Raw genomic sequence first — 16,117 nt, forward strand, 5'->3', positions numbered from 1 at the left:
CTGTCATTTATTATCTATTAATACCTGTCATCTATTATTTATCTATCCTCTATTTGTTTCATCTCCATTCATTAATTCAACTTACATTTTAGTACACTTGCCTTGCATGCATAGACATGTGTATCTTTCCGTAGAGTTCAGTATTTATTAACTGATTTTTCTTTTTCTATAAAACTTAGTCTTTGAAATGCACAGTACCAAGGGTGTGCATTCTGAGCTTTGGTATGTGATTACACCTATGTTGTCGAACCTTCATCAACCCATAGAACATTACCACTGTTAACCCAGGAAGTTTTCTTATGCTTCTTCCAAGTTAACTTCAGCTTTCCTCATGCCCAGAGGGAACTATGACTCTGATTTTTTTCAAGGGAGAGTCTGGTAAACACTTATTTCTCTTTTGTTAAATGTACCCTAAAATACCATTCACAGATTATATCTACTGCCTATGTTTTAGAAAAAAATAGCTATGCCTTGGCAAAGAATGGCAATGCCCTCTGACCCACAGTAACCCCTAGGGGTTTGACATTCACCCCCCATGAGTTCCACTAGGGCAGATGACCCAAGGTGGTTCCCTGGAACAACAGAGGGTAATTTCTAAGGTTGCTGTGATCTTTAGTTAAAAGTTTTCAAATACGTTATAAAGGTTTTATTTTCCTACCCAAATCATTCAGACAGGTCTATGCCTTCTGTAAACCCACTCTGTGTTTATAACCAAAGTTACTTTCTTGCAAAGTACAAAGTATGAAGGAAGATGCTTTAAAATTCCCCTGGCCTCTGTGTGCAAGTCACTGTACAGTTTTGGAGTTTTCCAAATTAGCTGAAAATGGTATGTTTGACCAGCTCAGAAGTCAGTTCATAAATTTCCTTTTTACGTGAATCAAAACAGCCTGAACTCAATGGCAAAGCTCCCAGGATGTGAACAAGAGGAGTGGGGACAAGCTTCAGTGACAGGTCGGGGAAATATGCAAAATTAGTCCCAGCTCACTGGCTGGGTTCAAGAAAAAAATACTTGTGTTATGAATGTGGTACTATGCACGCCATTTCTGGACTAATTACGCTGCTGCTAAGTTGCTTCAGTCACGTCCGACTCTGTGCGACCCCGTAGATGGCAGCCCACCAGGCTCCTCTGTCCCTGGGATTCTTCAGGCAAAAATATTGGAATGGGTTGCCATTTCCTTCTCCAATGCATGCATGCATGCTAAGTCGCTTCAGTCGTGTCTGACTCTGTGCGAACCCATGGACAGCAGTCCACCAGGCTCCTCTGTCCACAGGATTCTCTAGGCAAGAATACTGGAGTGCGTTTCCATTTCCTTCTCCAGGAGTAATTATGCCAGCATTTGACTCTGGAGAAGAAAAGAGAACATGAAATTATTTATGTCCTAAGGCCTCCAGCAAGGTTCATGTAAAAACTAGAGACCCCAAAAATCTCTCTTTCCTTCTTTAGGAGTACACGACCCTCCAGGAACAGGCTTCAAGGCTGTGGGACGTGGATGGTGACAGGGACAGGTCCTCCGTCCAGCCAAGTGCCCCCAGGGTGGCGGATTAAAGGCGCTGACGAGTGCTCCTTGGATTGAAGGTTCTGCAGAGAAGCAGCCTTGTTGTCGTTCAGTTGCCTTGCTGTGTCCGACTCTGTGACCCCATGGACTGCAGCACGCAGGCCTCCCTGCCCCTCACCACTCCCAGAGTTTGCCCAAGTTCATGTCCACAGGTCACTAGTTTCTGGGTAAAGATCTCGTTTTCTAAAAGCAGGTGATCCATTTTGCATTCTGTTTTATAAACAAACAAATAAATAAATAAGTGATTCATTGTAAAGTTGGATCTTTCCAGATCTGGAAAGAGCTTTGCTCTGGCTCCAATTTATCCTTGTATTTGTGGATTTCTCAATGTCAGCACAGTTCTGGGAGCTTCCCAGGTGGTGCTAGTGGTGAACAACCCACCTGCAGGAGACACAGGTGTGATCCCTGGGTTGGGAAGATCCCCTGGAGGAGGGCATGGCAACCCGCTCCAGTGTTCTTGCCTGGAGAATCCCAGGGACAGAGGAGCCTGGCGGGCTACAGTCCACAGGGTCACAAAAGTCAGACACGACTGAAGCGGCTTAGCACGCATGCTCAATGTTGAGGGCCTGAATGCCAGGAGAGGCTTCATCGTGTGGTCGTTTCATGGATGCCAGAGCTGAGGCTGGGGACGCGTCTGTTCCCGGGCGTCCTTCCTTGAGTTGGCCAGCCTGCCTGCTCCTCTGGTTGGAGGGGTGTTCTCCCAGCAGATTCTGTTTGCTCCCGGGGCTATCCCCTTCAGCATCTACCTGAGTTTGTTTTCATTCTTAGATAATCTCCCCTCCCCTGGACAAGAGGACCAACTTTCTATGTAAAGTGCCTCAAGTCTGAGTGAGACTAGACAGTGTTCTTTGGAAGCCTTTGCCTGGGAACTCACTCACAGAGCAAGGAGCTCTCTCTCTCCAGACACCAAGGATGTATCTCATCCTAAAATACGGTAAAGCTCCTTTACACCATGATATTCATTACGATTTTCTCCTTGTGTCTGATTTTGACCTCTAAGAGAAGGAACACTTTTAATTACCCTGATATATATAGATGAAGAGAATTGTCAATAAAATGTATAACCACTGAGAAATATTGCTTTTCTGTTTGTCTCATCTGTACCCAGGTGGGTGGGTTGTACATTTACAGATGATGACCATGCTAGACGAGAGAAAGCTGAGAAGCTGGACCGACTTCTATTGAATTAATTAATTCAGCAAATAGTTAATTGAATGTCCTTCATAACCCAAGACTCTCATGGGTGCTGAAAAAGTAAAGAAATAAGACATCTTCTCTGTCTTCTCAAGTTAATGGGAGACGAAGAAGTCAAGAACTTTCCTTAAAAACTGGTCAAAGTGAGGGGGCTTCTCTGATGGCTCAGGGGTGAAGAATCCGCCTGTCAGTGGAGGAGACACGGGTTCGATCCCTGCTCCAGGAAGATCACAAATGAAGCAACCAAGCCCATGCACCACAGCTACTGAGCTGTGCTCTAAATCCCGGGAGCTACAACTACTGAAGCCCATGTGCCTGGATTTCCACAGCGAGAGAAGCCACCGCAATGAGAAGCCCGTGCGCCACAACTAGAGAAAAGCCTGTGTGCAGCACAGAAGGCCCAGCACAAAGTGATCGACCAGAGCGACTGATGGAATACATTTAAGAGTCAAGCTCTGTGCTCTTGGATTTTGAACGGAGGAAGCCGCTCATCTTGACTGGGGTGATCTGAGTGATGACACAAAGGCGTGGAGTTCCGGTGGATCCGGACCTTGGAGAACAAGCAGAGGCCTGCGGAAGAGTAAGAAAGTTTCAGGGGGTTCCTGGAGAAGGAAACGATAGAGGCCAAAAGCTGATGAGAAAGCAGACAGCGTGATTTCAGAACCATTACAGAGATGGGAGGATGGACTGGTTTGGAATCAGAAGGTCCCATGTTCTGTGTGTGGGCTGCAGCTTGTGACGGGGCCGTCACCTAGAGGCTCTGAGGTTTGGTTCCTCAAGTGGGAGTGGAGGAGTCATGATGCTCCACAGGACTGGGAGCGTGGAATGCACAAGGCACGTGGTGAGTAGAGCCCCTTGGGGTGCGCGGGCTCTTGGGGCTCCCTCTGTCACGGCAGGGCAGAGCCCAGCAGGGAAGGACCTCATATCAGCCTAAGGAGAGGGGGGACTCTGGGGCAAGCACTGGGGAGGCTTCAGTATTTTCTTAATCAACTAGGGGAAATTGACTAATGCTGTCTGTGTTTTAAGCAGTCAACACCGTTTGTCTCATGAAAGATGGACCAGTAATAGAGGAGAATGAAAATAGAACATTTCGGCTCTTGCAATTACCTGTAGAAGAAAAGTCAAAACCCCTAGATTTAAAAAGTTTTCCACACAAACGTGATGCACGCATCGTGGAAATTTGAAAATTACACAAGAGAAAAAGGGAAAAATATCAGCCATGGTCCTGCCACCTACAGGCAAATAGAATCATAAGTACCTTGGTGCAGTCTGTTCAAGGTTATTTTTGTGTAAGTTTTGTTTTGTATCACAAAATTCTGCTCACACTCAATCCTGCCTACGAAACCCCCAGCGCTTTATCGTGTGCATGATTCTACATCCCGAATCACGGCTCTTGATCCTCATTTTAAAAGCTTAGCTATTATGAATCTGTAATGAGCATTTTTGTGCCTTAAATGTTTTCCGTATTTAACAGCTTTTTCATAGGATGGAGTCCAAGAAGTGGGATTAACTGATGAAACTATACTTACACTTGTGAAGTTTGGGTAAATTTGCATACTTTCATCCATGTAAGAGGATGCCGTATATTAATTGATAATTAGTAAACAATTATTAAGGCTTCCCTGGTAGCTCAGCTGGTAAAGAATCTGCCTGCAATGAAGGAGACCTGGGTTCGATCCCTGGGTCAGGAAGAGCCCCTGGAGAAGGGATAGGCTACCCACTCCAATATTCTGGCCTGGCGGGCTACCATTCATGGAGTCGTTAAGAGTTGGACATGACTGAGTGACTGAGCACAGCCCAGCAAACAATTATTCCTGCTATGTAAAATGTTTCTTAGTGTTAAGAAAATGATAGTACATTTTCATTTTAATTGGAATTTCTCTGGAAAGACTTTTCTCATGTCCTCTCTTGAATATTTCTATTATTTGAGTGATAAATAGTGATGGTTTGTCCAGAAGTTTTGTACTAAGACCTGGAGTACTTGGATCTTCCGGTTCCGACGTCATGCCTCTAATGGCTCTGCCCACTCATCCTACTCGTTTATCCATCCTCTCATCCAGTCGTTTGGAGAACCTGCTTTACGAGCCTAGGACCTCGACTCTTAACAATGGCGCGCCCTGGTCTCTGCTGGGCTGAGAGCGCCACTTTCAGGGAAGCTGGAGTATGGAAACGGTAATGTGCGTGTAGGAAGGGATGGTCTAGTCCAAGTTACGTTTGCAATCTTCATGTCCTCACCTTTTTTTTAAAAGCCCCTCTCTTCTAAGCTGCCATTTGGAAGAATGTAGATAGATTCATTTGAAAATGATGAATGAGAAAGCTCTAGTCTCTAAATACTGGAGGAAAGAAAGTTATATTAATACCTTTAAGCACTAACAAGATTTAGGACAATATCAGGCACTCACACAAGGCAGAACAATAGCTTTAAGCACTGACAGAATTTAACACGACATCATCCTACTATCAGGAATATCTTTTGGACAGATCTCACCTCGGTCTCTGTTTACTGTTGGTGAATAAATCCAAGGTTCTCTCCCTCGCCTCCTTCAGCATCTAGAGGCAAGACAACAGGGGAGGGGGATGGTCTGCAGGCCTGCCTGCAGGTTGGATGTTAGACGTCAGTGAGGGAAAGGACAGGGGTGCAGGGAGGACACCCCCTTACAAGCTCTCAGGGAAGCGGAGGCTCTTGCCCTGTTGGAACTCCGTCTATGGCATCTCCCATTTTTCAACACAACACCTACCCCGGGTGGACCAGTGTTCACAGCAGCAAATAATTACCCCAATTAATGAACTTATTCTATCTGTGTACAGACACCCATGCTCCAAGGTAATGGCTCATTTAATTAAAGCCTTCAGCCTTAATCAGGGTTACCTTATAAGTAAACCACACACATTTAAGATGCGTCGACTGAAGGCTCTGGAAGGCCTGCACGGATAAATGCTTTATCTTGATTCACTCTACTTCTCAAAATGTGAGCGTCAGTGTTTGCCGCGGAGGTGCACGTCCATGTTGACATCCTTGGATGCTCCTGGACTGGATAGGAACCCGTGTGGGCAGGAACTTGAATCGTTTGCACAGAACCATTGCTGGCAGAAGGGATGTGTATGTTCCCATCAGAGGAAGCCCAAGCCTCTTTAATACTGGGTTCAGCTCGTCTCAGCTAAAGCGAGGTGCTGAGGAAGGGATCTTGGGGGTCCTTCTTTCTCAGCTGAGTTTTGGGCTCATCAGTCCTGTGACTGTATTTATAGTGGTTTCTTCTCTGCCTTTCTCTTCCTTTCTGGAGCCTGTTTAGGGTATTCGGAAGTTTGTGACAAACGTTTCTTCTTATTTGTCCAGCTGGGTTGTCTGTGTTCAAGTAGCATTGGTTTCTGATGATTATAAACACTTGAGCAGAAATATGTGGAAGCAATGCTCAGAGTCGAGGCTCTCTCCCACCCTAAACTGGGCTGCTGCCCTCTCACGAACTGAGGGGTACAAACCGTAAAACTCTGGGAAAGGATCAATATTTCTTAGATAACATATTATGGGAGGGCTCTGACATGAATGTTATCTACGAGAATTTGCTCTGAAAAAAATCTGGTGTTCTCTGCGGGAAGCTGACTTAGACCACCGAATGCATAACATGAATTTGAAATCAGGTCTGTTGTAGATGCAGCCTTTATTTAGGGAAATTGTCAGAATGCAGTTTAAAAATTGTGTGGTTAAATGATTTTTCTGATTTTTTTAAAAAGCCATGTTGAAGTTTTGACAAACTCTTGGCCTATTCCCACGATTCTCCATCTGGGCACGCGTAAGGATTTCTCCCTTCATTCTGCATTTGCTCTCAGACATCATTCCTTTACACAGAGCCCTCTGAACTAAGAGCAATAGAAAAGCACTTTTTTTTAATGTCAAAAGAATTCTGCGAACAAGTGTCCAGTCTCCCTAGGCACGTAATCAGGGAGGCCAATAACCTTAAAGCACGTTCTTCTGTGTTCTTTACATGCCTGTGCTTGTACAGACTGAGACAGTTCTTGCTCTGTGTCCTGTTCAGGACGGTCAATAGCACCAATGTTTTCTTTTTTTTTTGGCCACATTGTGCAGCATGTGGATCTGAGCTCCCTGACCAGGGACTGAATCCTGAACTCAATGCCTGCCTGCATTAGAAGGGCAGTCTTAACCACCGGGCCACCAGGGAAGTCCCGACTGGTTAATAAAACATCTGGGCTTATTGAACATCTTTTATTGAATTCTTGATGGGTGTCGGCTCCTGAGGAAAGGACTGTAAGACAGGATTTTATTTAACCTTTATAACGACCCTCTGAGGCAGTCTTAACCATCTAAGCCACCACTCATCAGAAGGAGAAACAGACCCAGAAACAGTTCAGTGACCAGTTGTGAGGTTTTGGCTCATTTGCATCAACTTCTGGAGTCGCAGTTGGCTTCTTTTGTGCAAGCAGGGTGATGAGACAGCTCCTGGGAAAGTTGTTGTGACGTGTAAGCGGGTTGCAAACAGAGCCATGGAGCGGAGTGACCAGCGGGTGTCATGCGCTGAGTAAATTTTTAGCCTTTATTTGTTGTAGAGTAACCCCCCATTTTTTTTTTCAAAGAGCAACGTGTGCTCCTCTCAGATTGCACTGAGCACATCTGACTTCGGAGGGCTGCCTGTGAGAAAAGGTCACGTTTGCCACCAGCTAGGCCCTGACTTTTACTTTATCAAGCATTGTTCACAATGGCAGCAGAACTGTGTCTGACTAGCTCTTTGAAGTGTGATTACAGTGTGATTTTGGCGCTAGACTTACGTGTTGTATTTTAGCTATTGAGGAGTGTGTGTGTGTGTGTGTGTGTGTGTGCGCACACACTGATTTATAGCTCCAGGTTGGAGCTAAGGGTTGCATAAATCGGGAGTATACAGTCCCAAGTGGTTTCTGAAACACACTTCTGGTGAAGAGTCATTGCTTTACCAAATGGATCTAAATTAGAGTTCCTGAAGAAAGACACAAATCAGTCTTACCTACTGGACTCCTGGACTTTCACATCCTGGTTGCAGGAGCTCGTGGGCCCGGCATATAAAGTGGTGATCCTACCAACTGGAATTATCTTAAAGCACAACAGCATCTCGTCTGGTGAAACTGTTTAAGGGCCACTGTACGGCAAGGTAGAGCAGAATCGAGGCGTTTCACGTGTGCATCTGATGCCTGACTCAGGTCCGGCCTGCTCATCTTCTGACCCAGGGCGACTGCGCATGTGGCTAATCAGGGTTTTACACTTAGTATCCTGTGATCATCTCCTATGGGACACAGCACAGCTTCCTTCCTTCCTACCTTTTCGTTACTCCGTTCAAAAATTAGCAATTTGCCAGGCACATCCTCCTCGCACCGGTAGGTAAGTGCTAAGTGTGGTTTAGATTCCCTGAGAACTTTCGCTGCCTTTTAGCGGGGCATGAAGTGCTTTAACAATGTTAATGTTTAAGCTCTCGATTCTGTAGACTGTGCTAAGACAGAAAAACAGTAACACAGCCTAATGTCTTGCCAGAGCGCAGTGTCTCTTCACTTCAGCTCCGTGCCAAGGTTTGTGAGCCTGAACTACAGCTAGGTAGGCTGAAACAATACGAATCTGTGAACATCGAACATAAAGACAGCATTTACCAGGAAGGCTAAAGCCACACCCGACTGCGAGGCAGCAGACCCTCAGAGAAGCCGCGTGCTGTGCTGCACTCAGCGCGTCCATCTGACTCTTTGTGACCCCAGGGACTGTAGCATGGACTCTGTCCGTAGGATTTTACAGGCATCAATACTGAAATGGGTTGCCATTTCCTTCTCCAGGGGATCTTCCCGACCCAGGGATCGAACCAAGATCTTCTGCGTCTCCCGCATTGGCAGGCAGAGTCTTTACCGCTAGCGCCACCCGGGGAAATCCCTTATGACATCTGGAGTGTAACATAAACCACTTTTTTTTTTTTTTGCACAAAAGTTAAAAAAAATTTCCTGTTTACTGTCATCTTTGTTTGCATGAACAAGGCACGTGCCCCACGTAGAAGTGAAGGATGTGCGTGAACCTAAGTTCCTTGTCACAGAGAAATTGCCATCGAGTCAACCAACTCTTCCCTAAAATGAAATAGTTTAGCAAATGTTTATTTTTATGAGCCCACACTGTATGTTTATACTGTGTTATCTGAGCAGGATGGCAATTTTATATGATATCGTATCATAAGATGTGCTGGAATTAGCCTCTGGTCTCAATTAACCGCCTTCTCACTCGACTCCTTACTGCTTTATCCTGTGGCTGAAGTGTTAGATCTGCATTTTCAAGGTTCTGAAGAATAGCTTCTGACATTTTGCACTTTCTGGGTTTAGCAAAACTTGTTTAGAAAATGTAACTGAAAAGTCAAAAAGTCTTTAATGCATTTTGAGTTTATTTTTGTGTGCGGCATTGGGAGGCCTTCCTAACTTCATTCTTCCTAACCCTAGATGTCCCAGAGGAGATGCCACAGAGGAGTGGATAGAGAAGGTGCATCCGTATGATGGGGTGTGACCCAGCCATAAAATGGAATGAAACTGGGTCACTGGTGGTGGTGTGGACGGACCTAGGGTGAAGTGAGTCTGAAGGAGAAGAACACATATCATACATCAACACACACACGTGGAATCTAGAAAAATGCTGCTGATGAACCTATCCGCAGGGCGAGAATGGAGACGCAAACGCGGAGAATGGGCTTGTGGACACAGGGAGGGAAGGAGGGGGTGGGACAAGTTGAGAGAGCTGCACTGACACATGGACCCCGTGTGCAAAGTCGTGGGGAGCTGCTGCGCAGCACAGGAGCTCAGCTCGGGCTCTGTGATGACCCCGAGGGTGGGTGGCGGGAGGCGAGGCTCCAGAGGGAGGGGATACATATGTACTTACCGCTGACGCTCGCTGTTGGACAGCACAAACAAACTAACACAGCGTCGTAGGGCAATTATCCTCCAATTAAAAAAATTCATGAAGAATCTTGAAGATCCAGTTGGGCCCATTCTAGAATGTCAGAGAAGCACGCCATCAAAACAGAGGCATGAGTGGCTGCAGAGAGCCTGCCTGAGGCCCGGTGTCTGGGGATGGTCCCGGCGGAGCCCTGGAAGCCACAGAGCAAGGACCTGGGCGCCTGGCCCTCGGTGGCTTCATGGTTAAATGAGTAAGGCAGGCCTTTTGCCTGGTTCACTCTTGAGGCCTGTCCTGATATCTGATCCTTCTAAAGTATTTTCTGCTTATTCTCCACACATCATCACCAGAACTGTTCCTATAGGAATGGTCACTAACCTAAGAGTTTTTTACATACTCAAAAGCCGTTGGGTCCCTTTTTCCATTTTAATGACAAGGGGACCAAAAGACTGCAGAGAGTCTAGATTACAAACTAGCTTTCTTAGTGCAGAAGCCAGGTTGAATTATGCTGATTTACTTTATAGGAGCCCTTGCTGTTAGAGACTGGATTGTGTCACCCCAAATTCATACAAGGACCCTCTCACCCCTAATACTTCAGCATGTGTGTTAAGGTCGCTTCAGTCATGTCTGACTCTTTGCCACCCCATGGACTGTAGCCCCCCAGGCTCCTCTGTCCATGGGATTCCCCAGGCAAGAACACTGGAGTAGGGTGCCATTTCCTCCTCCAGGGGGTCTCCCTGACCCAGGGATCGAAGCCGAATCTCTTCTGTCTCCTGTATCACAGGCAGGTGCTTTACCACTAGGGCCACCCAGGAAGCCTTCAAGGCGTGACCTTATCTGAAAGGTGGGGTTGGGCTGATGTAGTTAGGTTACGATGGGGCCCCACTGGAGCAGGGTGGCCCCAAACCCAATGGGACAGGGTCCTCACAAAGGGGGATTCCAACCCAGGCACACACAGCTGTCAAGATGGGGACGGAGATGCGGTGATGCTTCTGGAAGCCAAGGAGCCACCAGACGCTGGGGGAGAGGCTGGGCAGACTGTCCCTCAAGGCCTCAGGAGGAGCCCACCCTTGGACACGGCGATCTCGGCCTTCCGGGCTCCAGACTCCGAGACCATACATTTTTGTTGTTTAAGCAGCCCAACCTGTGGTATTTGCTATGGCCATCCAGGCAAACCAATATGCCCGCACACTTTCTTGGGGTTGAATTTGTCTGTTATAGAATTTATGAAGGGGCTAGAGGAGCCCAACATCTTGTGGATTTGGAAATATCCGTGGCGCTAAGGCAGTCATCTTACCGAAGGCTGCACTTAACCCTTTAGCCCTTTTTACAATTTCACCTGATTTCTTCTCAGCCCCCAATCAATGGATGTCTGCTAATTTACGCACTGAACTAAGTTGGAATGGGAATGCTGCCTGTCTGTCCCCTCCCCAGAACGTAGGTACCAGCTGGGGCCAGCATACACAGCAACCAGTCACACACCACAGTCCTGACTGGTGACGAATGAAACATCAAAGACTCAGAGTCATGAAGCCTCTTTTTATTGCCAGAGTACAGGAGACCCCAGCTTCCACACTACAGGTAGCATCTTCGTTCATTTCCCAATGGTTAGGGTTTCAGAAGAGCCTACTAGATTTAGGGCATTCTGCCCCATCTGTAGGGCTTCCCAGGTGTCACGGTGGTAGAGAATCCACCTGCCAATGTAGGAAATGCAGGAGATGCGCGTTCAGTCCCTGAGATGGGAAGATCCCCTGGAGGGCATGGCAACCCGCTCCAGTATTCTTGTGGAGAATCCCGTGGACAGAGGCACCTGGCAGGCTACAGTCCATGGGGGTCGCACCTTGCAAACTCCTGGAGGAAGGGCATTTTCGTCACAATCCTAAAGTTATCCTCTTAATTCATTTCTCAATATTTCTATCTGCAGAATTTTTAATTAGACTCAGTCCATCCCCTCACCCCCCATTTCTCTAAATCCTGGGGAAAGAAAAACAAAGCACATTTCTCTTTCACTAAATATATCCGAAAGGAGATACTGTGAAAACACTTGCAAATCGAGAGAGGTCTCCAGGTTCTGTGCTAACTGCTTTCTCAGCTCTGATGTCACCGCGAGGGATTTGGTCTGTTAACTTGCCTGGTGGTTTTTGTAACCTCGATGCTTCTGGGAACATCCAGGGTTGAAGCATTCTGGAGGGTTTGTGCCTTCTACCTGTTTGGACCACATTTCTTTGCCCTGAGACCCAGCCCTCTCTGCAGCCTGGGCTCGTGACGACGTCGGTCCTGGCGGGACTTGGAGAGGTCCCTGACTGTAGTCGTGCGGTCAGCCTCCACCTGCCTGCGTGAGTGTGTGTCGCAGGGAATGTCTGAGATCTCTTTATCGCTTCCTCTGAAATTACTCTCAGAGGTCTTTACTGCTGATAGAAAGAAAGGACCAAAGCAACAGGAAGTTTTGAGTGAAGTGAAGCTGAAGATAGGGATGGCTCTACTGTCTGTGGTTCACACCTGCGGCTGCCTCGTGTTGCCCTGGAGGAAGGCATAGCGTGAGGGTTCTGGAAACGAAAGAGAGGGGCGGGACAGCAGCAGAAGGAGCCAGAGCTCCGCAGAGAGAGGGTCCAGTCTACGGCAGACCACCCCGAGCATGCCCCATCTCAGCCGACCTCGGAAGCTAAGGAGGGTTGGGCTTGGTTAGTATCCAGTTGGGACAGGGCCCAGGTGCCAGGAGGTGACTGCCTACCTCACTGGTAGCCATGCTCAGGGCTGGGCTTCTTGAAGAGAAGCTGGTAACCGCTCCCCCAAGTATTACGGTGGGGGCACTCTGCAGGGACCCGTGATGCCCAGTCTAGGGGCGTCGTTCCCAGCACCAGGCAGGGGGCCAGGGTGGGGTGTGCATGCCAGCAGGGTGGAAGCCCCCCACCCCCATTTAAGCAAAAACACTGGATCTCAGGGAGGAGGCGGTGCATGTGGTATTTATATCTGGAAACCAAAACATGTACATACTGTTTTCATAAGGCAAAAATAGAAAGCAACACGCAATAAAATCTTTGTTTTACGTATGTTGCAATTTATCATAGTTTGAGTACATAGAATTTTCTCTTTTAAAGTAAAGCATGGTTTATTAAAAATAATGCTGATTTCTTTTCCTTCACTGAAGAAAAAAAAAAGAAAGATGAGGGGGCAAAGAAGTGTATGCAGTATTTTAAAAATGGGAGCATGGGTTTTAAAAGTTGCAGAAACACTGACGGAGAAGTTTTCCATTTTGTCTTCCAGGATTCTCCTGCTGGTCCCGTTTATTAATCAATGACTTGCATGGAAACGTTTAGCAATGTTGACAAATACACAAAGCATTTCAAGGTATGTGTCCTCTACATAAAGCAGGCTCCTTTACTTTGTGAAAAGCACAAAACTTGCGAGGGCGGCTGGGTTTGAACCAGAATCCTCAAAGGTCTTGATATATTGAAATGTGGGGCAATGTAGGTGCGTAGAATTCAGTTGTGATAAGTGTGTCGTGCATGCTAAGTTGCTTCAGTTGTGTCTGAGTCTTTGCGACCCATTGGACTGCGGCCCCTCAGGCTCCTCTGTCCATGGGGGTTCTCCAGGCAAGAATACTGGAGCGGGTTGCCATTTCTTTCTCCTAGGGATCTTCCTGACCCAGGGATAGAACCCACGTCTCTTACGTCTCTTGCTTTGGCAGGCGGGTTCTTTACCACTAGCGCCACTTGGGAAGCCCTGTGATAAGTGCATCTGCTCTTAAAAATCCCAGACGTATCTCAGGTGTGGGAGAATCAGAGCTGAGCTAAAGCTTCTGTGAAATAGAACTCAGAGGCTTTAGCAGACAGAATGCCAACCATGTAAGTGATGCAATGTGCTTGCTGAAGGGAACTGAGCTGCGTTAATCAAGGTATTAACTTTACAAAAGGGAGGTGCTCATCTTAATATTGATCAGAGAGGCCGTGTCTGGAGATATGAGGCAGCACATACAACATGGGGTTTAAGGGTGTGGGTTCCAGAGTCTGTTTGTGCTCAGATGCTCAGTCGTGCCCAACTCTTTGTGACCCCATGGACTGTAGCCCACCAGGCTCCTCTGTCCATGGGATTTCCCAGGCGAGAACACTGGAGAAGGGTGCCATTTCTCCAGAGTTTGTTTGCCTGGGTTCAAATCCCTCTTCTCCTCCTTCCTGGCCGAGTGAAGATGTCGAGTGAATTATTCAGCCTCTCTGAGCACCTGTCTCCACTCTGTTAAATGGGGTGATAGCAGTTATCTACCTTTCGAGATGCTTTAAGGCTGAATGGCACTCCTTAGTCTGCTCAGGCTGCCATAACAAATACCACAGTCTGGGTGACTGGAACCACAGGGGGCTGGCAGCCCCTGATCAAAGTGTGGTTGGTTGGTTCCTGGAGAGACCAGCCTTCCTGGCGTGTAGATAGACAGCTGTCCTTGCCGTGTCCTCCCCTGGCAGAGAGAGCTACTGTCCCTTCTGGTAAGGACACTAATCCTGTGGGATCAGGGCCCCACCCGTATGACCTCATTTAACCCTAATACAGACTCCTAATACAGTCACCTGGGGCATGGGGTTCCCACATAGGAGGGAACATCACTCATATAGCAGGGGTCATAGGCTCAAAGCAAACCTGAAACCCTTTACAAGGGCATCTGACAAGGTCGGTACACATTGAATGATGGTTATTATTATCTTGATTTTGCAATTCGAATCTGGGCACTACTTCCCTTGGACTGCAGGGAGATCAAACCAGTCAATCCTAAAGGAAATCAACCCTGAATATTCACTGGAAGGACTGAGGCTGTGGCCAAAGCTCCCGTAGATGACTCATTGGAAAATACTCTGATACTGGGAAAGATTGAAGGCAGGAGGAGAAGGGGATGACAGAGGATGAGATGGTTGGATGGCGTCACTGACTCGAAGGACATGAGTTTGAGCAAAATCCAGGAGCTGGTGAAGGACAGGGAAGCCTGGCGTGCTGCAGTCCACGGGGCCGCAAAGAGTCGGATATGACTGAATGACTGAACAGAAACAGCTACTGCTTTACTGAGGGCGTAAACAGACTGGAGTAGGACCCACTTCCATGATTGTTCAGTGGATGTGAACTTCTGGGCTAAACATATAAGACTTTGGGAAGACTGCTAACCGTCCTGAAATATTCACAGGCTGTCAGATTGATGAGTTGCAAGCTTTGTCCTGGCTGTCTGTGAGTGTTAGAGCGGGAAATTACAGAGCGACTCAAAGACTCAGTGCAAGGAACGCCTTTGCAGGAGCTGTCTGTAATTCAGTGTTGAGTGATACTTCTTCTTTTTTTTTTTTTTGAGAGGACAATTTAGTGATTGCAATCAAAAGTCTTAAGAATGTGTGTGTTTTTTAATGCTGCAATTTTATTTGGAGAACTTTTTCAGAAGGAGAGAATTCAACGTACAAATGTGTACACAGAATTTATTCCACTGTCACTTAAGATAGCAAAATCTTAGAAGCAGCCCAGCTTTCCCCAAATAAGGGATTGTATAAATAAACCAGTGCACATCTAGCAAAGAGAATATTGTGTAAGAATTTAAGTAATTTTATGTTCCTAGATGGGCTTCCCTGGTGGCTAAGTGGTAAGGAATATGCCTACAATGTAGGAGACCACATGCAGTGCAGGAGACATGGGTTCAGTCCTTGGGTTAGGAAGATCCCCTGGAGGAAGAAATGGCAGCCCTCTCCAGTGTTTTCGCCTGGGAAATCCCATGGACAGAGCAGCCTGATGAGTCCATGGGGTCACAGGACTCAGACACGGCTTAGTAACTAAACCACCACTACCATGTTCCTGGATATATTTGGAAGATTGAGGAAAGTATTTAAAATAATTCTGTGTTTCTCAAGATGTCCATGAACAGTTGATTAGAGAGAAGGGCAGGACCCAGGAGGAGATGTTGTGAGTAATCTAACTTTTAGAAAGTTAAAAAGAAGGAAGATGGCCACATGCTATGCACGTAGGCACATGTACCGTGAGCAGATAGCCAGGAGACATGTAATGGGATTGGGTTGCCATGTCGCCTTTCCTTTTTTGTACTGTATAGTTTTTTCTTCAGATGTTTTTCATGGACAACTTATGTGAAAGTAAATATACACTTCAAAATGAAGATGGCACTTGGGGATCTGAAGACCTGAGACATTTAAAAAAGCTAAGTGATGGCCTGATTTCAGGGGAATGATGATGTGGTCTTGTAGTGGGAAAGGGCAGGAGCAGCAGCAGCTGTCCTGTGCAGCTGAGGCAGCCTCACCCACCCCAGGTTTCTCCTTGTGTTGGCGACAATCAGGGTTGCCATGGCTCCCCATCCTGGGTATCCGTATCTTTACAGTTATTACTTGTGGTTAGGATATCTTGATCAGTGCAGAACCACAGACTGTTCCCATCATGGCAGAGGCTCTGTTGGAAGGTGCTGCCTTCTACCAACATAGGAAGTGGGCGTGTGCTGTTGAAAGAG

The sequence above is a fragment of the Bison bison genome, unplaced genomic scaffold, assembly GCF_000754665.1.
Source record: "Bison bison bison isolate TAMUID 2011002044 unplaced genomic scaffold, Bison_UMD1.0 scf7180017864527, whole genome shotgun sequence".
Classification (NCBI taxonomy): domain Eukaryota; kingdom Metazoa; phylum Chordata; class Mammalia; order Artiodactyla; family Bovidae; genus Bison; species Bison bison.